A 24,864-nucleotide genomic window follows, 5' to 3' on the forward strand; every position below is an offset into this window, starting at 1 on the left:
GATCTGCACTGCAGGCAGACTTTTTACTATCTGAGCCACCAGGAAAGTCCAGTATCCTATAGATATCTCCTATTTCCTTGTGGTTCTGTTTTTCTGTGTACCCCTGATGGATAAATTAACGTAACAATTGCATTATTTCTGACTAGTTTTTTTGAGATAGGTATAGACTTCTATTTTATCAAGAGGAGAATTGTACCTTTTTAGAAATCCAGGTAGTGAATGACTTTGACATACATAGCACTCATCTTCCAGCTGTGGGCTAGTGAATTGTCTTTCTGTTCATCCCCTCATAATGCTGCCTTCATTCTTTGTTGATAAAAAGATGGAAGTTTGGCATTCTTCCACAATGTCTTCTCAATAGAACATTTGAAGATATTCAGGGGATTTTTGTAAGCCCCATATGTGAAAATTTAAGAGAAACTCACTGGACTGTTTCTTTTTACCACTTAACCTTGAGAATTCATTTTCTTCTTTTCAGCAGCAACAAAAGAGATAAAACTACTCATATGACCCAGCAATCCCACTTCTGGGCATACACACTGAGGAAACCAGATCTGAAAGAGACACATGCACCCCAATGTTTACCGCAGCACTGTTTATAATAGCCAGGACATGGAAGCAACCTAGATGCCCATCAGCAGACGAATGGATAAGGAAGCTGTGGTACATATACACCATGGAATATTACTCAGCCATTAAAAAGAATTCATTTGAATCAGTTCTAATGAGATGGATGAAACTGGAGCCCATTATACAGAGTGAAGTAAGCCAGAAAGATAAAGACCGATACAGCATACTAGCGCATATATATGGAATTTAGAAAGATGGTAACGATAACCCTATATGCAAAACAGAAAAAGAGACACAGAAATATAGAACAGACTTTTGAACTCTGTGGGAGCAGCCGAGGGTGGGATGTTTCAAAAGAACAGTATGTATATTATCTATGGTGAAACAGATCACCAGCCCAGGTGGGATGCATGAAACAAGTGCTCGGGCCTCGTGCACTGGGAAGACCCAGAGGAGTCGGGTGGAGAGGGAGGTGGGAGGGGGGATCGGGATGGGGAATACGTGTAACTCTATGGCTGATTCATATCAATGTATGACAAAACCCACTGAAATGTTGTGAAGTAATTGGCCTCCAACTAAAAAAAAAAAAAAAAAGCAAAAAGTAAATAAATAAATAAAATAAAACTTATAGTCTCTTCCTAGCAATTACAAAAGACAACTCCTTGGCCTGATTAGGAGAAAGGACTTGGTTCCTTTCGTTGATGATGCCCTTAAGTTTGGCCAGAGTTAAGAGGATGGGATCATGTCAGAGTATCACAGATTCTTCAATGTTTCTTGTCATATCACATGGCTGAGAATAGTCAGACTTCCTGCAATGGAGTTAGATTGGCTCAGAGAGACTTTAGGGTTCAGAATAATCCAGAGAGTCAAAGGTGTTGGTACACACGCAAAGCCAAACCTGGTGGGCATACCGTGTCTTGATACAAAGTGAGAGTGCAAAGAAGCACTTCCTCTCAGTGTACAGTGTGCTAGAATGGTAGAAAGCAGCAAAGACAGAGGGATCAAACATTCCTCCTTGCAAAACTAAAGAGTCTTCCAAGATCAAGAACTGGTTTTATTCACCTGTGTATCCTTAGCAGCTAGCACAGTGACTGGTAGCTTTTCTGAGAAGAGATTTAGACAAATTATTTATGGTGGAGGAATTACTGCATGAATACATGAATTTATGTGTAGATTAATCAATGCATGAATGAATTAATAAATGAGATAGCAAAAGTTCAGACCAAAGGGCTGTCAGCATAATCCAATTTGATCAGTATCCCTAAAGGAGTCAGGTAAGAATAAGTCAAAGCTTTTCCACATCTGAAAAGGAATGGAAAATTCTAAAACTTACTAATGTGAGGTTTTGAGCAAAGGGAAATGGCAGAATCAAAGTGGTAAAATCAGTAGTAATGACTCAATAACCAATATTAAAATGTTTGATTGGAGCCTAATAAAAGTCTTACATCCAAGGTAGAAACAAATGCTAGGCACTGGGAAAAAGACTTAGCTTATGAATAAGGGTTAAATTATTTCAGAAGTCAGAATTCAATTTCTGACAGTTCTTGCTTTTCCTTTACAATATCTCTAAACCATATAATCAACAACTAGGTTCCTTGTATGAGATATTAATTTTAAGTGACTTTTTGAGGTTGGAATGAAAGTAAAAAAAATATATATAGTTAAGAGTGGAAGCCAGATTTTGTTAAGTGCATGACTAAATAAGTAGCAGAACATCCAGATAATGGAATACTATTTTTCAATGCATAAAAAGAGCTTATACTAAAGATTTGTAAAATTGTATATGCACTATAAACTGAACAATCCCTCAAAAAACATCACGTGCCAAAAGTTAATAAATATTGGGTGATTGCTTCCTGGTGGTGAATCCATGGATGAATTATTTTTCTCCTTCTAGTTTTCTAGTATTATCTAAATGGACTATAATAAATATATGTGAATATTATAATAACACTATAATATGTATTTCAATTTCCAAAGCATTGTGATTATGTCATTATCTTCAGTTATTGGTAATTACTATTAATCCTGCAAGCCCAAGATTTTGCTTCCAAATGTACATAAAATTCTTCATTTTTTTTTAATAAAGTATACATGTGACTTGTGTGTCTGTGCTCAGTTAGTTTATAAAGGAACTGATTGCACTACCGTGGTACAATGGTATGGGCATTGCTCTTATTAAACTTGCTGTGTTCAATATAGAAAGTAGGGCCTTAGGAAAAGGAGTCATAAGTAAGTGCTTGACAGACAGATGCTAAGTGAAGAAAGGAAAGAAGGAAGGGAGGATGGAAAAAAAGATGAAGGTAATGAAGATGAAAAGTTGAGAGAAATTGATTCTATTTTACAAAAGACTTTGACAGGCAATTCCCAAATTCTTTATCATTCTATCAATTGTGTACAAAAATGTATTTACTAAGTAATAGATGTGTTTTATCAGAATTTTAGGGCTACAGCAAGAAGGTCCAGGTATAAGAAGGAAGATGAAGTATCTGGACCAATCAATAAATCACTGTATGATCTTTGGCAATTCATTTTCACTCTCTTTACTTCAAAGTTCTTGTTAAGTATAATGTTGGCAAATGACCAGAGAACCTCTAAATTGTCTCCTGCACTTTGCTTGTGTTCCATGAATCTATTCTACTGGGTGGCGCATTTATGGCTGGCAGATTTTTCAAATACGAATATGGAGAGCCTAAAAAGTAAAGTTCCCCTAATTTATTTAATCTGGTAAAAAGCCCAAATGGAATAAAATTATATTAACAAATTCAGTTCAGTTCATTCATTCAGTCATGTCCGACTCTTTGCTACTCCATGGACTGTAGCACCCCAGGCCTCCCTGTCCATCACCAACTCCCAGAGTTTATTCAAACACATGTCCATTGAGTCGGTAATGCGATCTAACCATCTCATCCTCTGTCATCCCCTTCTCTTCCCACCTTCAGTCTTTCCAGCATCAGGGGCTTTGCAAATGAATCAGTTCTTCCCATCAGGTGGTCAGAGTATTGGAATTTCAGCTTCAGCATCAGTCCTTCCAATGAATATTCAGGACTGATTTCCTTTAAGATGGACTGGTTGGATCTCCTTCCAGTCCAAGGGACTCTCAAGAGTCTTCTCCAATACCACAGTTCAAAAGCATCAATTTTTTGGTGCTCAACTTTCTTTATAGTCCAACTCTCACATCCATACATGACTCCTGAAAAAACCACAGCTTCGACTAGATGGACCTTTGTTGGTAAAGTAATTTCTCTGCTTTTTAATATGCTGTCTAGGTTAGTCATAACTTCTTCCAAGGACCAAGCGTCTTTTGATTTCATGGCTGCAGTCACCATCTCCAGTGATTTTGGACCCCCCAAAAATAAAGTCTGTCACTGTTTCCATTGTTAATTTCTAATTAACAAATTAGCCTTTCAGAAAAGAAAAACTGAATTTCTGACCTAAATTCTGGAAATTAATATCACCAGATATTATGATGTATTATTTGCTATATTAGAGATTTTGGAAGAGGGAGGGAATTAAAATTTTATGTTCCAGTGACTATGGTAATTTCTTTGTATATGCATTTTGTTGCTATTGTTTAGTTGCTAAATCATGTCCAACTCTTCTGCGATGCCATGGACTATAGTCCAGGCCTTCTCTGGTGGCTCTGTGGTACAGAAACAACCTGCCAGTGCAGGAGGAGCATGTTCGATCCCTGGGTTTGGAAAACCCCTTGAGAAGGAAATGGCACCCTGCTCCAATATTCTTGCTTGGGAAATCCCGTAGACAGAGGAACCTGGCAGGCTACAGTCCATGAGGTCACAGAGAGTCAGATACAACTTAAAACAGCACACACACATGTACACATATACATATATAAATTTTACTGTCTTAAAGGAAGAAATTGAGGCTCCAGAAGAGTGACTATCTGAGAGAACTATGTTTGAAATGCAGAACTTTTTAGTTCATAAACATAAATCATTCTGTAGACTGAGGGCAGACAATACATTTTAGCTTTAAATCCTTATCTTTCCCCTTATTCTCAATATCAAATTAAAAGTGCTACACTTCAAATGTATTCAATGATGTCTGAATAAACAAAACTAAATAAAATGGGATGAAATAGGGTAGGATAGGGTAAAATAGATTAAAAAGTTATGACCAATCTAGACAGCTTATTAAAAAGCAGAGGCATTACTTTACCAACAAAGGTCCATCTAGTCAAAGCTGTGGCTTTTTCAGGGGTCATATATGGATGTGAGAGTTGGGCTATAAAGAAAGCTGAGTGTCAAAAAATTGATGCTTTTGAACTGTGGTGTTGGAGAAGACTCTTGAGAGTCCCTTGGGTTGCAAGGAGATCCTAAAGAAATCAGTCATGACTATTCAGCTGAAGCTGAAATCTGAATACTTTGGCCACCTGATTTGAAGAACTGATCCATTGGAAAAGACCCTGATGATGGGAAAGATTGAAGGCAGGAGAGGAAGGGGATGACAGAGGATGAGATGGTTGGGTGGAATCACCTACTCAACTGACATAAGTTTGAGTAAACTCCAGGAACTGATAATGGACAGGGAAGCCTGGCTTGCTACAATCCATGAGGTCACAAAGAGTCTGACACTACTGAGTGACTGAACTGAGGGTGAAAACGGGTTAAGCTTAGGAGAAGTGGAATGAAATTGGTAGCAGTAGGGCTTCTCTGGTGGCTCAGATGGTAAAGAATTCACCTGCAATGTGGGAGACCTGGGTTCAATCCCTGGGCTGGGGAGATCCACTAGAGGGAGTCATGGCAACCACTCCAGTATTCTTGCCTGGAGTATCCCCATGGACAGAGAATCATGGAGAAGTGGAATGAATTAAAATGAATTAAAATGAAATTGGTAGCACTAAGTATGAGGAAATCTCTCATTCCTTCCTTCTCCTCTGCATCTAAAATACATCTCTGCCCAAGTAAATGCTAAAGTATACAATGACCTTTATACACCCTCTCCTCTGACCCACTGCAGCAGCCTGAGTTGACAACATGAAAACAGGTCAAAATTAACTATTATTTTTACTATTGATAATTTCTGCATCTGTTAGCTTTAGATATTATATATTGCTGCTTCCTCACAGGACAGTAGGCCCTGACCTATAAATTTCAGTGATGATGCATGTTGAACCCTGTAAGTGAGGTTCAAAGTCCCCAGATTCCACATCAGAAGTCCTTACATCTTCTCCTTGAGACAATCACTCTGGAGCCCCAAAAAGGAAACATTGGAATGTAGATGAAGATTCAGACAATAGACGATGATTTCCTGGACTGGAATTTCAGACGCATCCTTTATTAATTCCCATGTGGCTTCCCTTGTGGCTCAGCTGGAAAAGAATCCACCTGCAAGGCAGGAAACCTGGGTTAGATCCCTGGGTTGGGAAGATCCCCTGGAGAAGGAAAAGGCTACCCACTCCAGTATTCTGACCTAGAGAATCCCATGGACAATATAGTCCATGGGGTCACAAAGAGTCGGACACGACCGAGTGACTTTCACTTTCACTTTAACACTTCTGCATCCTTTGGCATTTGCTGATTCTCTTTTTTCCTTGTTTTATCTTTTTCAGCATTTATATGATTTTATAACCACCATCAAAAACAGTATGGAGGTTCCTCAAAAAACTATAAAATATCATGCATATGTCAGTTGCTCAGTTGTGTCCAACTCTTTGGGAACCCACTGTCCATGGGATTTCACAGGCATGAATACTGGAGTTGGTTGCCATTTCCTCCTCAGGATATCTTTGTGAACCAGGGATCAAACCCAAATCTCCTGTGTCTCCTTCATTGCAGGTAAATTCTTTGCCTGATGAGCCGCCCAGAAAGCAGAAATACCATATAACCCAGAAATTCCATTTCTGGAGTATTTAGAAAAAAAAAATCAAAAGACACTAATTCAAAAGGATATAGGCATCCCAAAGTTTATTGCAGCCTTATTTATAGCAGCTGATTATGGTCACAACATAAATGTCTATGGATAAATGAATGAATAAAGAAAATATGATATAAATGTACATAATGGAATATTATTGAGCAATAAAAAGACTGAAATCTTGCCATTTGAGACAATATAAATGGACCTAGAGAACAATTTACTCTGTTCATGTCAAACAGAGAAAGACACATACCAAATTGTTTCTCTCACACATGAAATATAAAAAGCAAAACAAACAAATGAACATAGCAAAACAGAGACTCATCGATACATAGAACAAGTTGGTAGTTGCTGGGAGTTAATGCAAGTACTGGGAAAAACAGGAAAAGAGACTTAAGAGCTACAAATTTCTAGTTTAAAAGGAGATAAGTCATGGGAATATAATGAAAGCTCAGGGAATATAGTCAATAATATGGTAATAAACAAACAAACAACAACAACAAAACAAACAAACAAAAACCAGTTTTCTTGTTTGTTTTTTATCACAACATCCAGTGCACTTCAGTTCAGTTGCTCGGTTGTGTTTGACTCTTCGTGACCCCATAGACTGCAGCATGTCAGGCCTCCGTGTCCGACACCAACTCCCTGAGTTTACTCAAACTCATGTCAGCTGAGTAGGATGATGCCACCCAACCATCTCATCCCCTTCTCCTCCCTCCCTCAATCTTTCCCAGCATCAGGGTTTTTTCAAATGAGTAAGTTCTTTTCAGCAGGTGGCCAAATTATTGGAGTTTCAGCTTCAGCAACAGTCCTTCCAATGAATATTGGAATATTGGGCTGATTTCCTTTAGGATGGATCTCCTTGCAGTCCAAAGGACTCTCAAGCATATTCTCCATCACCACAGTTCAAAAACTGCACTTTTTCAGAACTGAGCTTTCTCTGTAGTCCAACTCTCACATCCATACATGACTACTGGAAAAACCATAGCCTTGACTAGACAGACCTTTGTTGGCAAAGTAATGTCTCTGTTTTTTAATATGTTGTCTAGGTTGGTCATAACTTTCCTTCCAAGGATTAAGCGTCTTTTAATTTCATGGCTGCAGTCACCATCTTAAGTGATTTTGGAGACCCCCAAAATAAAGTCTTTCACTGCTTCCATTGTTTCCCCCGGATGTTGGCAATTTGATATCTGGTTGCTCTGCCTTTTCTAAATCTATCCTGAACATCTGCAAGTTCACAGTTCGTATCCTGTTGAAGCCTGGCTTGGAGAATTTTAAACATTACTTTGCTAGCATGTGAGATGAGTGCAATTGTGCGGTAGTTTGAGCATTCTTTGGCCTTGCCTTTCTTTGGGATTGGAATGAAAACTGACCTTTTCCAGTCCTGTAGCCACTGATGAGTTTTCCAAATTTTCTGGAGTGCACTTTCACAGCATCTCTCTGAGGATTTGAAATAGCTCAACTGGAATTCCATCACCTCCACTAGCTTTGTTCATAGTGATGCTTCCTAAGGCCCACTTGACTTTGCATCTCAGGATGTCTGGTTCTAGGTGAGTGATCACACCATCGTGGTTATCTGGATCATGAAGATATTTTTGAGTAATCATCCTGTGTATTTTTGCCACCTTTTCTTAATATCTTCTGCTTCTGTTAGGTCCATACCAATTCTGTCCTTTATTGTGCCCATATTTGTATGAAATATTCTCTTGGTACCTCTAATTTTCTTGAAGAGAACTCTAGTCTTTCCCATTCTATTGTTTTCCTCTGTTATTTTGCATTGATCACTGAGGAAGTCTTTCTTATCTCTCCTTGCTATTCTTTGGAAGTCTGCATTCTAATGAGTATATCTTTCCTTTTCTCCTTTGCTTTTTGCTTCTCGTCTTTTCATAACTGTTTGTAAGGACTCCTTAGGCAACCATTTTGCCTTTTTGCACAACATTGCATGGTAATAAATGGCAGCTAGATTTATTGTGATGATTGCTCTCTAATGTACAAAAATCAGTATCCTATATACTTGAAACTAACATAATATTGTAAGCCAATTATGCTTCAATTTAATACATATATACACATACACACACAACACATATCTGATGTGAAATAAGGAAACATGGATAATAGAAGCACCATACTCTAAGATCGTTCTGAAAATTAACTGCATTATCACATGTAAGGTATTTAGGAGGTTCTCTACTACATAATTAGAATTATATATATTACTGTTTATTATTAATCTGAGAGCTCTCTGACATTATCATTCTTCCTTTTATTCTGTTATACATTTTAAAGAAGATTCTTTCTAAAAGTATTTAATATGTATTTCATGTGTGCCAGACTTTTGTTGCTGTTTTGAGGGGTGCAGAGCTAAATAAACAGAACTGCTTCTCTGGTAATCTCATCTATGGAATGTGTATGTGTGTTTGTGTCTGTGTCAGGTCTGTATTTTATTTGTTTGTTTGTTTTTTTATCACAGCAGCAGCCAACATAAACAAAGAAATCAGTAAACAAAATGATTTCACATGCGTTCCATGAAAGTAAGTGGAATCAGGGAGAGAATTTGCAGATTAAAACTCTAATAAGTTAGGGGGAAGAAAGCTCACTTTATGTAGTTAGTGGCTAAGTTCAGATTCAGTGGGTGGATGAAGAGATATGCTATGCAAAGTATAGGGAAAGAGGCAACTCAAGTAGGGAGAACAACAAATTAAGGTGGGAAATATCTTGAAATCTTTAAGAGACAGAAGAGCAATGAGTTTATTTGAAACAAGGTGAGCTAGGGATGGTGTGGACAGTGTAGTTTGAGACAACATTCTCAACATAAGGCAAAGGCCAAAGCAGCTAAGGTCTTTTATATAACTTTTCTAACTGGAAGATAATTGCTTTACAATGTTGTGTTGGTTTCCATAATTTTATATATGTATATATATACACACACACACACACACACAACCTGAATATTCATTGGAAGGACTGATACTGAAGGTAAAATTCCAATACTTTCATCACCTGATGCAAAGAGTCAACTCATTGGAAAAATCCCTGATACAGGGAAAGATTGAAGGCAGGAGGAGAAGCGGGAGACAGAGGATGAGATGGTTGAATGGCATCACTGACTCAATGGACATGAATTTGAGCACACTCAGGGAGATAGTGAAGGACAGGGAAGCCTGGCATGCTGCAGTCCATGGAGTCACAAAGTTGGACACAACTTAGCAACTGAACAACAACAAGATATATACATATATATCTCCATATATATCCCTTATCTCTTGAACCTTGAAAGGAGTTGATCTAATTCTGACATAGAGGGAAAAGCATTTAATTTGTGAGATATGATTTGATTTGGGAAAAGGAAGCTATGAATCTTGAATGGAAGATGGATTATAGGAACACGGGAGTTGAGAGCTAAAAGGGTGTGAAGGCTAATACAACAATTTCAATGATGGATCACAGAGCCATGATCACTCTGTGATGAAAGAGAGCACAGGTGACATGCTAGATGGTGTGTGTGGGTCAAGAATGATGAGCCAAGGTATTGTTTATGTTTTAAAAATAGGAGATTGCTAGAGAAATTTGGTATGCTGATAGAAGTAATCAAGCAGAGAAAAAATAATGATGCAGAAGAGAGGAGATTTAACTAAAGGAATCAATCCTTTTGATGAATGTCCCTTATGACCACAACATAGCCACCACTTCCACAGGACTGAAAATGTGGGTAGTAAAACTTTTATCAAAGCATGGTACAACCTTAAAATAAAAAGGAGAGACTCTCAGTGAGCAGGAGCTAAACATGAGGCTCAAGGGGGACAGAACACAGAGTGCAATGGAATAGTGCCAAAAAGATGGCAAAAGCTTCAACTTCTCCACAGTTCCTGTGGAGTGATGGCCACAGAGTCAGCCCACTTTAATGGAGTTATGCTAACAAAAGGACATTACTCCAGCAAGAAAATTTCAGCACATCTGCCCCTTAGAAGCTTCGGATCCCCCCACAAAAGTTTACCTCTATCCATCAGATTCCAACAGTCCTGACTCCTTCACTCCTTTGTAGAAAGGAACAGAGAAACAATTCTCTGTAAGGTACATTTAGTAGCAGCTCCCTAAATCAACCCTGTTTGACCAATTGAGAATCAACACAAGATCTAGTTAAAGAAAAGAAGATTCCCAATATCTCAGTGTTTTCTAATTACTCAGTTCAGTTCAGTAGCTCAGTCGTGTCCGACTCTTTCTGACCCCATGAATTGCAGCATGCCAGGCCTCCCTGTCCATCACCAACTTCTGGAGTTTACTCAAACTCATGTCCATTGAGTGGGTGATGACATCCAGCCATCTCATCCTGTCGACCCTTTCTCCTCCTGCATCCCTCCTCTGACTCCCTCCCAGCATCAGGGTCTTTTCCAACGAATCAACTCCACATGAGATGGCTAAAGTCTTGGAGTTTCAGCTTCAACATCAGTCCATCCAGTAAAAACCAAGGACTGATCTCTTTTAGGATGGACTGGTTTGATCTCCTTGCAGTCCAAGGGACACTCAAGAGTCTTCTCTAACACCACAGTTCAAAAGCATCAATTTCTCAGTGCTCAGTTTTCTTCACAGTCCAACTCTCACATCCATACATGACTACTGGAAAAACCATAGTCTTGACTAGATGGGCTATTGTTGGAAAAGTAATGTCTCTGCTTTTTTATATGCTATATAGTTTGGTCATCACTTTCCTTCCAAGGAGTAAGCGTCTTTTAATTTCATGGCTGCAATCACCATCTGCAGAGATTTTGGAGACCCCCAAAATAAAATCTGACACTGCTTCCACTGTTTCCCCATCTATTTCCCATGAAGTGATGGGACCAGATGCCATGATCTTAGTTTTCTGAATTTTGAGCTTTAAGCCAACTTTTTCACTTTCCTCTTTCATTTTCATCAAGAAACTTTTTAGTTCCTCTTCACTTTCTGCCATAAGGGTGGTATCATCTGCATGTCTGAGGTTATTGATATTTCTCCCAGCAATCTTGATTCCAGCTTGTGCTTCTTCCAGCCCACTGTTTCTCATGATGTACTCTGCATATAAGTTAAATAAGCAGGGTGACAATATACAGCCTTGACGTACTCCTTTTCCTATTTGGAACCAGTCTGTTGTTTCATGTCCAGTTCTAACTGTTGCTTCCTGACCTGCATATAGGTTTCTCAAGAGGTGGGTCAGGTGGTCTGGTATGTCCATCTCTAACAGAATTTCCCTCAGTTTATTTTGATCCACGCAAAGGCTTTGACATAGTCAATAAAGCAGAAATAGATGTTTCTCTGGAACTCTCTTGCATTTTTGATGATCCAGCGGATGTTGGCAATTTGATCTCTGGTTCCTCTGCCTTTTCTAAAACCAGTTTGAACATCTGGAAGTTCACGGTACATGTATTGCTGAAGCCTAACTTGGAGAATTTTGACCATTACTTTACTAGTGTGTGAGATGAGTGCAATTGTGCGGTAGTTTGAGCATTCTTTGGCATTGCCTTTCTTTGGGACTAGAATGAAAACTGACCTTTTCCAGTCCTGTGGCCACTGCTGAGTTTTCCAAATTTGCTGGAATATTGACTGCAGCACTTTCACAGCATCATCTTTCAGAATTTGAAATACCTCAACTGGAATTCCATTACCTCCACTAGCTTTGTTCATAGTGATGCTTTCTAGGGCCCACCTGACTTCACATTCCAGGACATCTGGCTCTAGGTGAGTGATCACACCATCGTGATTATCTGGGTCTTAAAGATCTTTTCTGTGCAGTTCTTCTGTGTATTCTTACCACCTTTTCTTAATATCTTCCGCTTCTGTTAAGTCCATACTATTTCTGTCCTTTATCAAACCCATTTTTGCCTGAAATGTTCCCTTGGTATTTCTAATTTTCTTGAAGAAATCTCTAGTCCTTCCCATTCTATTGTTTTCCTTTATTTCTTTGCATTGATCGCTGAGGAAGACTTTCTTATCTCTCCTTGCTATTCTTTGGAACTCTTCATTCAAATGGGAATATCTTTCCTTTTCTCCTTTGCTTTTCACTTCTCTTCTATTAACAGCTATTTGTAAGGCCTCCTCAGACAACCATTTTGCCTTTTTGCATTTCTTTTCCTTGGGGATGATCTTGATCCCTGTCTCCTATACAGTGTCAAGAACCTCCATCCATAGTTCATCAGGCACTCTGTCTATCAGATCTAGTCCCTTAAATCTATTTCTCACTTCCACTGTATAGTCATAAGGGATTTGATTTAGGTCATACCTGAATGGTCTAATGGTTTTCCCTACTTTCTTCAATTTAAGTCTGAATTTGGCAATAAGGAGTTCATGAAAATTATTAAATGATGTTAAAATCAGACCTGAATCAAATCTTGAGTTTCAGTGGGTGACACAGCAAATTAACATGTGGCTAATGCACCTGTAAAGGAATAGACTCTGTTGACCCTGCTGACCTAAATACCACTTAGATGAAAAATTTAGGACCACACAGACTTGGCTAAAATCATCTTCCAGATGATCTGTGGTCATACAGCACAAATATGAGTTTTTCAAAAAGTACATTTGAAGCCTTATAATTTAAGGTATTCCTTTCATGTCACATACCCATAAAATATTATTTTAAGTGTGTGACATTCTAGAGTGAAGCAAAGAAAAGTTGCCTACAATGATTTTGGAACACTCATATATTACTCTAGCTGTTCCCATATTCACATTATTTTACTTCCTGATGTGTGAGGCACATCACCCAAGACTAATCACCACGACTAGTGTTTTGCCCTCCAGTGTCCTCCGACCATAAACTATTTTATGTATCTAATTCAATAAAACTGTCTTTGGCTCCCTGATGAACGATTGCATTGTAAAATGAATTATTCTTAAACATTTGCCAAACTAGCAGTTCCTATGGGCATCCATGACTACATTATGGAGACTGATGTATCACGGAAATAATTCAGAACAGAGAGATGACTAGAAATGAGTGTACCCACTGCCTTAAATGCAAATGATTCAGCTTTTTCACTTTGCCTTGTACTTTCTTGGTTGCACCAAGGAACAGAGGGAAATGATTTGAAGTAATCACATGACAGTCATGAAAAATTAATGTCACTGTGGTAGACATGGTTTGGCTTCCCAGTAATAACTTCCAGTCCCTTGTTCTCTGGTGGTGTCCCACAAGCAAATATTCAAAAGCCATGTAGTTTTTGTGGCAGCCACAGGGGTCATGTAAGCTAGTTATAATCAATGAGGCATAAAGAGATGCCCCCTGGGGATTTTCTATGAAAGGATTCACCTTTCTGATAAAAGAGAGAAGCTCTTATCCAGGTTTTTTGATATACCCTAAATGATTCAACCATTATTTTATTAGGAAATTTGTGATTCACTCAGGATTATCTGAAACACAGAGCACAGCTAAATTGTTTCATCTAATACAAAAATTTTTCAGACTCAGAAAGAATTGAAATTAAGCCTTAACTATGAAGAAGGAAAAGGCAACCCACTCCAGTATTCTTGCCTGGAAAATCCCATGGACAAAGGAGCCTGGCAGGCTACAGTCCACGGGGTCACAAAGAGTCGGACATGACTGAGCGACTAACACACACACACACACATGCCAAGTACATGCTCTTCTATTTCAAACATATTTCTTAAGCACTGTATGTATGAATTTTGTTGTTGTCTTTGTTCAATTGCTAAGTCGAGTCTAACTCTTTGTGATTCCATGGACTGCAGCACACCAGGCTTCCCTGTCTTTCACTATCTCTCAGAGTTTGCTCAGATTCATGTCCATTGAGTCAGTGATGCTATCTAACCATCTCATCTTCTACCATCCCTTTTTTTTGCCCTCATACTTTCCCAGCATCAGGGTCTTTTCCAATGAGTCAACTCCTTGTATCAGGTGACCAAATTACTGGAGTTTCAGTTTCTGTATCAGTCCTTTCAGTGAATATGGATAGGCTCCTCTGTCCATTGAATTCTCTAGACAAGAGTACTGGGATGGGTAGTCATTACCTTCTCCAAGATCTACCCAACCCAGGGATCAAACCTGATTCTCTTACATTGCATGAAGATTCTTTACCATCTGAGAGACCAGGGAAGCCTGTATATCAATTTACTTACCACTAAAATATAATTTTCACCAATGGAGATTCATATTATTTTTATTTTTAATGTATTAATAAAATAAATTGCACAGATAGATTTCTCAAATTTGAGAATTCTTCATATTTATAAAGAGAATCTTTACTTGATTGGGGTGTATTATTTATAAATATGGACTTATCAGCTTCTTAATATTTAAAAATAATGTATTCATTTATATATTAAATGAGATGGTGCTACCTTTGTTCAACTTTCTTTTGAAATTAGGCCAAAGATGAAGAAATTTGAAGTTTTTCATGGTTTCCTATGTGCTGAGAAAACTTAAAGAACCTAGAAAATCTCATTTTCTTGAATATATTATAAAAATGATCAATAAAACTACCTTGGCCTTATATATTTTACTGCTTCTTAAAACATCCCTTATAAACATTACCAAAATAATAAAATCAATAATCAATTATGTGTTCTTTTCTTGCTCAAATTTTCAGTATTATACGGTACTTTTTTTTTTTTTTGCCAATTCCTTCGTGAAAAATTATCTTCCCTTAAATAGTATGGTTGACAGAGGTCCATATAGTCAAAGCTATGGTTTTTCCAGTAATAATGCATGGATGTGAAATTTGGACCATAAACAAAGCTGAACACTGAAGAACTGATGTTTTTGAACTGTGGTGTCAGAGAAGACTCTTGAGAGTCCCTTGGACTTCAAGGAGATCAAACCAGTCAATCCTAAATGAAATCAACCCTGAATATTCATTTGAAGGACAGATGCTGAAACTGAAGCTCCAATATTTTGGCCACCACATGGGAAGAGTAGATCCATTGGAAAAGATGGGAAAAATTGGGGAAGACTGATGCTGGGAAAGATTGAGTGCAGGAGGAGAAGGGGATGACAGAGGATGAGATGGCTAGATAGTATCACCAACTGAATGGACATGATTCTAGCAAAGTCCAGGAAATAGTGGAGGACAGGGAAGCATGTCATGCTTCAGTCCATGGGGTCCCAAGGAGTCAGACATAACTTATCAACTGAACAACAATTTAAAAAACTCTTTTTTATACTTCAATTTTTTTCTATTTCTTTGTATGCTGAGTGGTTTTTTATGTTACCTGGATTAGTTTTTGAAGTAGCCATAACCAAGATTCACAAACTCATTTGCTTAAAACAATAGAAATGTATTCTGTCCAGTTCTGTAGACTAGAAATCTAAAATCAAGTTGTTATCAGGATCATGCTACCTCTGATGCTCTAAAATGTACCGTCCTTATCTCTTCCAGCTTCTGGTAACCCCAGGTATTTTGGCATGTGGCAAAATAACTCCAGTCTCTTCCCATTTCTTCACCTGCCCATCTTCCTTCCACATGCTTCCATATGCCTAAATTTTCCTCATCTGTCAGTCATTGCAGTTGGGCCCACCTCAGTGATCACATTTTATGTGATTATTTCTTAATTATTTCTACGAGAACTCTTTTCAAGTAAGGTCATACTCATAGGTGTTGGGTTTAGGACTTTAGTGCATCTTTTGGTGGAACACAGCTCAATGTATAACAATGCCGGGACTTGTGAACTTTACAATGTTGGGTGCTGAATTTCTATTTTGGCATTGAGTTTCATTCTATGATGTTGTAAAATTGCTTAAGGTCAGTTGGATCTCACCAAATACTGCTTTTAAGCTTTGTTAGTTGGGGCCAGAGCAACCCCTAGCCTTAGGCTAATTTGACCCCACTATTCATGCAATAGATTTCTGAATGCTGGTTTTTGTTTTGTTTCTTTTATGTGTGTGAATTTTGAGGCTTTTCACTCTGGCCATAAACATGAACCAGACTCAAGGAATTATTCCATCCAAACCTTTCTGGTGGATTTTTCTCCACCTCTATAATTTCCTCTCACATATATGCTGATAAGAGCTCAGATGAAGAGAGAAATTCTCTTCTAGAGCTCTGGAACTCTCTGGGAAACTCTTTTCTCTTCAGTACTCTGTCTTTAGGTTTCTGGCTGCTTTGGCCTCTTGAACTCTGAGTTTTATTTCTCCAACTGAAGGAGACCAGAGAGTTCAGTTTGATTCACCTCCCTAAGTTTTGGCTCAGCAATTTCTTCTACCATTAAGCTGGGACATTTGTAAAGCTCAGAATTATTTCCCTGCTTTTCTGAATGACTGTTCTGCTATTGTTTTCCCAATGTCTGAAAACATTGTTTCATATATTTTATCTATTGTTTTAGTTGTGTATGGTAGAAAGGTAAATGTGGCCTTGTTACTAACTCATAGCTGGAAATAGAAAGCATGTAACTGATCAGGACCCTATAAGGCCCTCCCAGAACAGACCCTCACCCATGTCTTCTGACTGGGTTTTTGTTTGTAGAAAACCTTTAGTCAAATAATAAATCTAATCATATAAGTGAGAAAATAGGGAAAGAAAGGGAAACAGTCAAGTAAGACAAAGTAGTAATACTTTAGTCATTAAACAAAGACAAAGACATTTAGTTCTTCTTCAAGAGCTGTTGGGTTTCCCAGGCGGCACTAGTGGTAAAGAACTCGCCTGCCAATGCTGGAGATCCAGGGGTCACCTTTTCAATCCCTGGGTGAGGAAGATCCCCTGAAGGAGGGCATGGCAACCCACTCCAGTATTCTAACCTGGAGATTTGCATGGATAGAGGAGACTGGAGGACTACAGTCCACAGGACAGCAGAGTTGAACATGACTGAAGCAGCTTAGCACACACACAAGGACTTCAGGTAACATACTGAGGCATGTTCTTTGAACTGTTTTGCAGATACTAAAAGCCTCACCAGGTAGGAAAAGTTAATGTATGCTGTCCACAAGCATGTAGATTCCACAATAGAACTAGAAGGTTGATTATGCTGATCCCTCATTACCTCACCACCAGCCAATCAGAAAAATGCTCATGAACTGATCACACTCTCTTTGAGCAAAACTCCTCACTACCTCCTTCAGGGCGGAACACACGGTCTTGAGGGCATTTACCCACTGTAGGCCCCTTTGTTTGGTCAAAGAATAAAACAATTTCTTTCCACTTCACCCAAAACTCTGTCTCTGAGATTTAATCTAGCCCTGGTGTACAGTGGCCAAATTTTGGCCACAGGCATCAAGTGAAGTTTGGACTATTTTAAATTAAAGCGTTCTCTCTAAAATGATTTTAAACCAAAATGCAATAATGTCATATTTATTTTTAATATCATTCACAGAGAAAGGGAATGCACTAAAAAAGGAAATGAGAGAAAGAAAGAAGACCTGCTAGAAGTGCATTGCTATGGCCCAGGCTGAATATGAAGATCACTTGGACCAGTAGAGAAAGTGAAAGTGATGGCTTGGAGATATAATTGGAGACAAATCACACAGATCCTGCTAGATGGTTTGATGCCAAATAAAAGAAAATAGGAGAAATCAAATGTAATTTATACATTTTTGCTAAGAAATTGGTGAATGATGATGCTTCCCTGGTGGTGTCAGTGGTAAAGAATCTGCCTGCCAATGCAGGAAATGCAAGAGATGCAGGTTCAGTCCCTGGATCAGGAAGATCCTCTGGAGGAGGAAATGGCAACCCACTATTTGGACACGACTGAGCACATGTGTGTTGTGTTAATGAATTGAAGTAGAAAAAAGTAGTAGGGAAAAAACAGTGGTAGGTCAAGAACTGTGAGAAGAGTTTGTATTTTATTATTTGCAATATCTTCTTCCAATTGGAAAGTTGAACGTATGCATTTTACTTTGATCAATTTTGCATTTACTCTTACTTTTATTACTTTTTTAAAAAAATTTATTTATTTTAATTGGAGACTAATTACTTCGAATATTGTATTGGTTTTGCCATACATTGACGTGAATCTGCCATGGGTGTACATGTGTTCCCCATCCTGAACCCCCAAACCCCCACCTCCCTCCCCATTCCATCCCTCTAGTTCATCCCATTGCACCAAGCCCTGAGCACCCTGTATCATGCATTAAACCTGGACTGGCAATTCATTTCACATGTGATAATATACATGTTTCAAAGCCATTCTCCCATATCATCCCACCCTTGCTTTCTTCCACAGAGTCCAAAAGACTGTTCTATACATCTGTGTCTCTTTTGCTGTCTCACATACAGGGTTATCATTACCATCTTTCTAAATTCCATATATATGTGTTAGTATACTGTATTGGTGTTTTTCTTTCTGGCTTACTTCACTCTGTATAATAGGCTCCAGTTTCATCCATCTCATTAGAACTGATTCTCAATTTTCCTCCTTTATTGCCTTTTGTCATTTTTTTGTTCTTTTTTGCTTCTAATATTTTTGAAATTTTCTTTTATTTATACTCCACTAGAGTTTAATCCCTTAAATTTATACTCTCCTATCATCATGAAAAATTAATCAATATCTACAGCTGGTAAAGAAGTATCTAAAACACAATCTGACCATGTTGGACTTCTACGTAGAATTCTTCAGTAGTTTCTAGTGCTTCAGGATAAAATACATTCTTACAATTTATCTTATGTCAGAGCTTTGCTTCTTACAAATTTTATTCACTATGCCTTCTGCAAAAACAGAAGCTTCTTGTTACTTTTATAAAGTCCCCATACTAGGGTAGTGTATTTTCTTTTTTTCTTTTGAAACCTTGTCACTGTAGCAAAAGTTTTACTTTCAGTTAATAAGTTTTTCTGAGTCAGTGAGAGGAGAAAACCATGTGACTCAGTTGCTAGCAAATCAAGTACTTTGGAATTCCATGAAAAATGCTTTACTGAATATGAAACGATGAGAGTATTTTCTGCAAAATATTCTTCTGAATGTCAGCAATTAGAAAATGTGTTCATGCATGTGTGTGTTAGTTGCTCAATCTTGTCTGACTCTTTGCAATCCCATGGGCTATATAGCCTGGCAGACTCCTCTATCCATAGGATTATCAGGTTAGAATACTGGAATGGGCAGTTGATCCCTTCTCCAGGATATATTCCTGACCCAGGAATTGAACCTGCATCTCTTGCATTGAAGGCAGATTGTTTACTGTATGTGCCACCAGGAAAGCCCTTGTTAATGCATAAAATACAGTTTATATGTGAAATGACTCAAGTGCATGTCTCTTTGATCACTGTCTCTGCCTCTCTTCTCCAGGGCCCACTATTCTATTTCAGAGGAATTATTCTTCCCCTGCATGAAGTTTTCCATACAGAGCAATCCCAGAAATGGGATGTAAAGCGAAGTGTCCTGGGTACAGTAGGGATAACAATATTTTGGCTGTTTTACATTTGGTCACTTGTTTTTAAAATGAATGAGTTTGCCCAAGTTATTGGTTTCCCCAGGTGGCACTGCTGTAAAGAATCCATCTACAATGCAGGAGATGTGGATTCAACCCCTGGTCTGGGAAGATCCCTTGCAGAAGGAAATAACAACCTACTCCAGTATTCTTGCCTGGGAAATCCCATGGACAGAGGAGCCAAGTAGTCTATAGTCCATGGGGTCACAAAAGATTCAGACATGATTTAGTGACAAAAGATTCAGACATGATTTAGTGAAACAACAGTGGACTAGTCATTGGTATTTACATTCCTTATATTTTAAGCCAACATATCTATTGTGGTTATGTATCTCTGTTTCAACATTATGTGTCACTTTGTGAGTGATATGTAGTTTTTTAGTTCACAAGCCTTCAAATCAAAAAGTAACCATACTTAAAATGTTGTATACTCAAGGAATTCTACCTGAAGAACTTTATCCATACCAGGAGCTCCTTTAGATGACATTGTAATTAGTTGTTTGGAGTGGGTGAGTTTTGCACAGAGAAAAAAAATCACTGTTGATGGAGAGTATAGTACAACAGGGTATATTTCTTAAAGAAGGCTACAACAATACTTCTTATTCTTTAATCTTTTTCTGTATGACTTGCTAATTCATCCTCAAAAAATGGAGTCTATAGTCTATCTCCTTGAAACTGGCAGGCTTTGAGATTTCTTGAACAAATAGAACACAGCAGGTATTATACTGTGTCTACTGAGGCATATCTCTGTTATGGATTGAGTTGTACCCCTACTCCCAAAATGGTATGCTGAAGTCCTGCTAAGTCACTTCAGTCGTGTCCAACTCTGTGTGACCCCATAGACAGCAGCCCACCAGGCTCCCCTGTCCCTGGGATTCTCCAGGCAAGAATACTGGAGTGTGTTGCCATTTCCTTCTCTAATGCATGAAAGTGAAAAGTGAAAGTGAAGTCACTCAGTTGTGTCTGATTCTCAGCGACCCCATGGACTGCAGCCTACCAGGCTCCTCTGTCCATGGGATTTTCCAGGCAAGAGTACTGGAGTGGGGTTCCATTGCCTTCTCCAATGCTGAAGCCCTAATCCACAGTAAATCAGAGTGTGACCTTATTTGGATAGAGAGACTTTAAAGACATAACAAAGTTAAAGATAGGTGTTTATAAATTGGATTGGGTCCTTTTATAGAGAAAATGAAGACAAAGAGACAAGTAATAGAAAGGGAAGTTGCCACAAAGATGAAAGACTGGAATGATGCATCTAAAAGTCAATGGATGCTGGAGGCTTCTAGGGGCTAGTCACGAAACGGCACCTTCAGATCAGGGCACAGTATTGCTGAAAACTTGGTTTTGTATTTCTAGTTTCAGAACCAGGGAAAAAATAAGTTTCCATTGCTTTAAGTCACCCACTGTTTGGTACTTTATTACAGCAACACTAGGAAACTAAGACAAACTCTTATTTTGATTTAAATGTCTCTGTGTTCTCTCTCTTGATATGTTTATTTTGGGGAACTTGCTTCTCAAATTAGCATTTGCTTTGAGAAGTTCAAGTCATATGAAGAGGCCACATGAAGGCATTTGAGTGAAAATCTCGAGACCAACTTCTTAATGACAGTCATGTGAATGAGTCCTCTTAGATTTCTGCAACAGTTGATCCTAAAGATAAACTACAGTTATCACCCGAGTATAACTGAATAAGAGATTCCTAGTGAGAACTAGAGGACAAATTGCCAATATTTGTTGGATCATAGAGAAAGCAAGGGAATTCCAGAAAAACACTGACCTCTGTTTCATCGACTACACTAAAGCCTTTGACTGTGTGGATCATAACAAACTATGGAAAACTCTTAAAGAGTTGGGAATACAAGACTATTTTATCTGTCTCCTAAGAAACCTACATGCGGGTAAGAACCAACAGTTAGAACCCTGTAAGAAACAACTGACTGGTTCAAGTGTGAGCAAAGTGCATCACAGGGCTCTTTGCTGTCACCCTGTTTGTTTAATCTACATGCTGAGCACATCATGAGAAATGCTGGACTGAATGAGTTCAAGCTGGAAAAACATCAACAACCTCAGATATGCAGATGATACCACTCTAATGGCAGAAAGCAAAGAGGAACTAAAGAGCCTCTTGATGAGGGTGAAGGAGGAGAGTGAAAGAGTCAGCTCAAGACTATATATTCATAAAACTAAGATCATCGCATTCAGCTCCATTACTTCATGACAAATAGAAGAGGAAAAGTGGAAGTAGTGACAGATTTCCCCTCCTTGGGCTCTAAAATCATTTTGGGTGGTGACTGCAGTCATGAAATCAGAAGATGATTGCATCTTGGCAGGAAAGCTATGACAAGCCTAGATAGTGCGATGAAATGCAGAGACATTACTCTGCTGACAAATGTCAGTGTAGTCAAGACTATGGTCTTCCCAGTGGTCACATACGGTTGTGAGAGCTGGACTGTAAAGAAGGCAGAGTGCCAATGAATTGATACTTTCAAACTGTGATGCCGGAGAAGACGTTTGATTCCTTTGGACAGCAAGGAGATCAAACCAGTCAATCTTAAGGGAAATCAACCCTGAATACTCATTGGAAGGACTGATGCTGAAGCTGAAGCTCCAGTATTTTGATGGAAACAGCTGACTCACTGGAAAAGTCCCTGTTACTGGGAAAGATTGAGAGCAAAGCCGAAGAGGGCATCAGAGGATAAGATGGCTGGGTGGCATCACTGATGCAATGGACATGAACTTGGGCAAACATCAGGAGTTGGTGAGGGACATGGAGGCCTGGTGTACTGCAGTCCATGGGGTGACAATGAGTTGGATATGACTGGCCAACTGAACAACAACAATAGTGAGAACTACTCAACTAAGCTTAGTCAACCCACAGCACCCTAATATGTGATAATAATTTTTTATTTAAACCACTAATTATTGGGAGTAGTTTATTATACAGGAATAAATAATAAGAATTGCAAGCTCTTATTCAATAACAAGAATTGCAAATGTTAAACTTCAAAAATATTCTCAACTCTAGCTTTAAATACAATGATGTACAATGAAATATCTGGGTGCTATTATTTATCAACACAAATTATGTTAGATTCTATGTGTTTGGTAAGAAAGAATTTTTCCAGATCACATGATTGTCCATGTGGAAAATTTAAAAGGATCAACAAAAAAAAAAAAAAAAAATTCTAAGGAGTAAAAATTCATTGTAACAAGGTAATAAGATACAATGTTAATATACAAAAATCAGTCACTTTCCTGTATATCAACAACGAACAAATAAAGTTTAAAAATAAACATATAACATATTTAGGTTAACACTTACAAAAGTTAAATACTTGGGTATACATCTAGCAAAACATGTACAAGATTCATATGAGGAAAACTACAACACTCTAATGAATTAAGTCAAAGAAGAAATAAGTAGAGAAAGAGCCCGCATTCATGAATAGGAAAACCCAATGTTGTCAAGATGTCCGTTCTTTCCAAATTAATCTATCTATTCAGTGCAATTAAAACCAAATTTTCAGGAAGTTATTTTATGAACTTTAATAAAATCAATTCAAAGTTAATATGGAGAGTCAAAAAGATCCAGGAGTGCCAACTAAATATCAAAGAAAAGAACAAAGCTAGAGGACTGATGCTACCTAAGTTCAGTTCAGTTTACTCACTCAGTCATGTCCAACTCTTTGTGACCCCATGGACTGCAGCACACCAGGCAACCCTGTCCATCACCAACTTCTGGAGTTTATTCAAACACATGTCCATTGAGTCAGTGATGCTCTTGGTCAGAACTTTTCTTCCAAGGAGCAAGAATCTTTTAATTTCATGGTTGCAGTCACCATCTGAAGTGATTTTGCAGCCCCCCAAAATAAAGTTTATGACAAACCTAGATAGTATATTAAAAAGCAGAGACATTACTTTGCCAACAAAGGCCTGTCTAGTCAAGGCTATGGTTTTTCCAATGGTCATGTGTGGATGTTACAGTTGGACAGTGAAGAAAGCTGAGCGCCGAAGAATTGACACTTTTGAACTGTGATGTTGGAGAAGACTCTTGAGAGTCCCCTGAACTGCAAGGAGATCCAACCAATCCATCCTAAAGGAGATCAGTCCTGGGTGTTCATTGCAAGGACTGATGCTGAAGCTGAAACTCCAATACTTTGGCCACCTCATGCGAAGAGTTGATTCATTGGAAAAGACCCTGATGCTGGGAGGGATTGAGGGCAGGAGGAGAAGAGGATGACAGAGGATGAGATGGCTAGATGTTGACACCAATTCGATGGACATGAGTTTGAGTAAGCTTCGGGAGTTGGTAATAGACAGGGAGGCCTGGCATGCTGCAATTCATGCAGTCGCAAAGAGTAGGACACGACTGAGAGACTGAACTGAACTGAACTGAAAATAGTCTGTCACTGTTTGCACTGTCTCCCCATCTATTTGCCATGACGTAATGGGACCAGATGCCATGATCTTAGTTTTCTGAATGTTGAGCTTTAAGTCATCTTTTTCACTTTCCTCTTTCACTTTCATCAAGAGGCTCTTTAGTTCTTCTTCACTTTCTGCCATAAGGGTGGAGTCATCTACATATCTGAGGTTATTGATATTTCTCCCGGCAATCTTGATTCCACCTTGTGCTTCATACAGTCCAGCACTTCACATGATGTACTCTGCATGTAAGTTAAATAAGCAGGGTGACAATATGCAGCCTTGGCGTACACCTTTCCTGATTTGGAACCAGTCTGTTGCCCCATGTCCAGTTCTAACTGTTGTTTCTTGACCTGCATAGATTTCTCAGGAGGCAGGTCAGGTGGTCTAGTATTCCCATCTCTTGAAGAATTTTCCATAGATTTTTGTGATCCGCACAGTCAAGGGCTTTGGCGTAGTCAATAAAGTAGAAGTAGATGTTTTTCTAGAACTCTTTCACTTTTTCGATGATCCAACAGCTGCTGGCAGTTTGATATCTGGTTCCTCTGCCTTTTCTAAATACAGTTCGAACTTCTGGAGACTTTCTAAAGTTACAGTAATCAACTCACTGTTGTATTGGTGAAAGAATAAATCAATGGAACAGAGTAGAATTG

This window comes from Muntiacus reevesi, chromosome 3 (genome assembly GCF_963930625.1).
Source record: "Muntiacus reevesi chromosome 3, mMunRee1.1, whole genome shotgun sequence".
Lineage (NCBI taxonomy): Eukaryota > Metazoa > Chordata > Mammalia > Artiodactyla > Cervidae > Muntiacus > Muntiacus reevesi.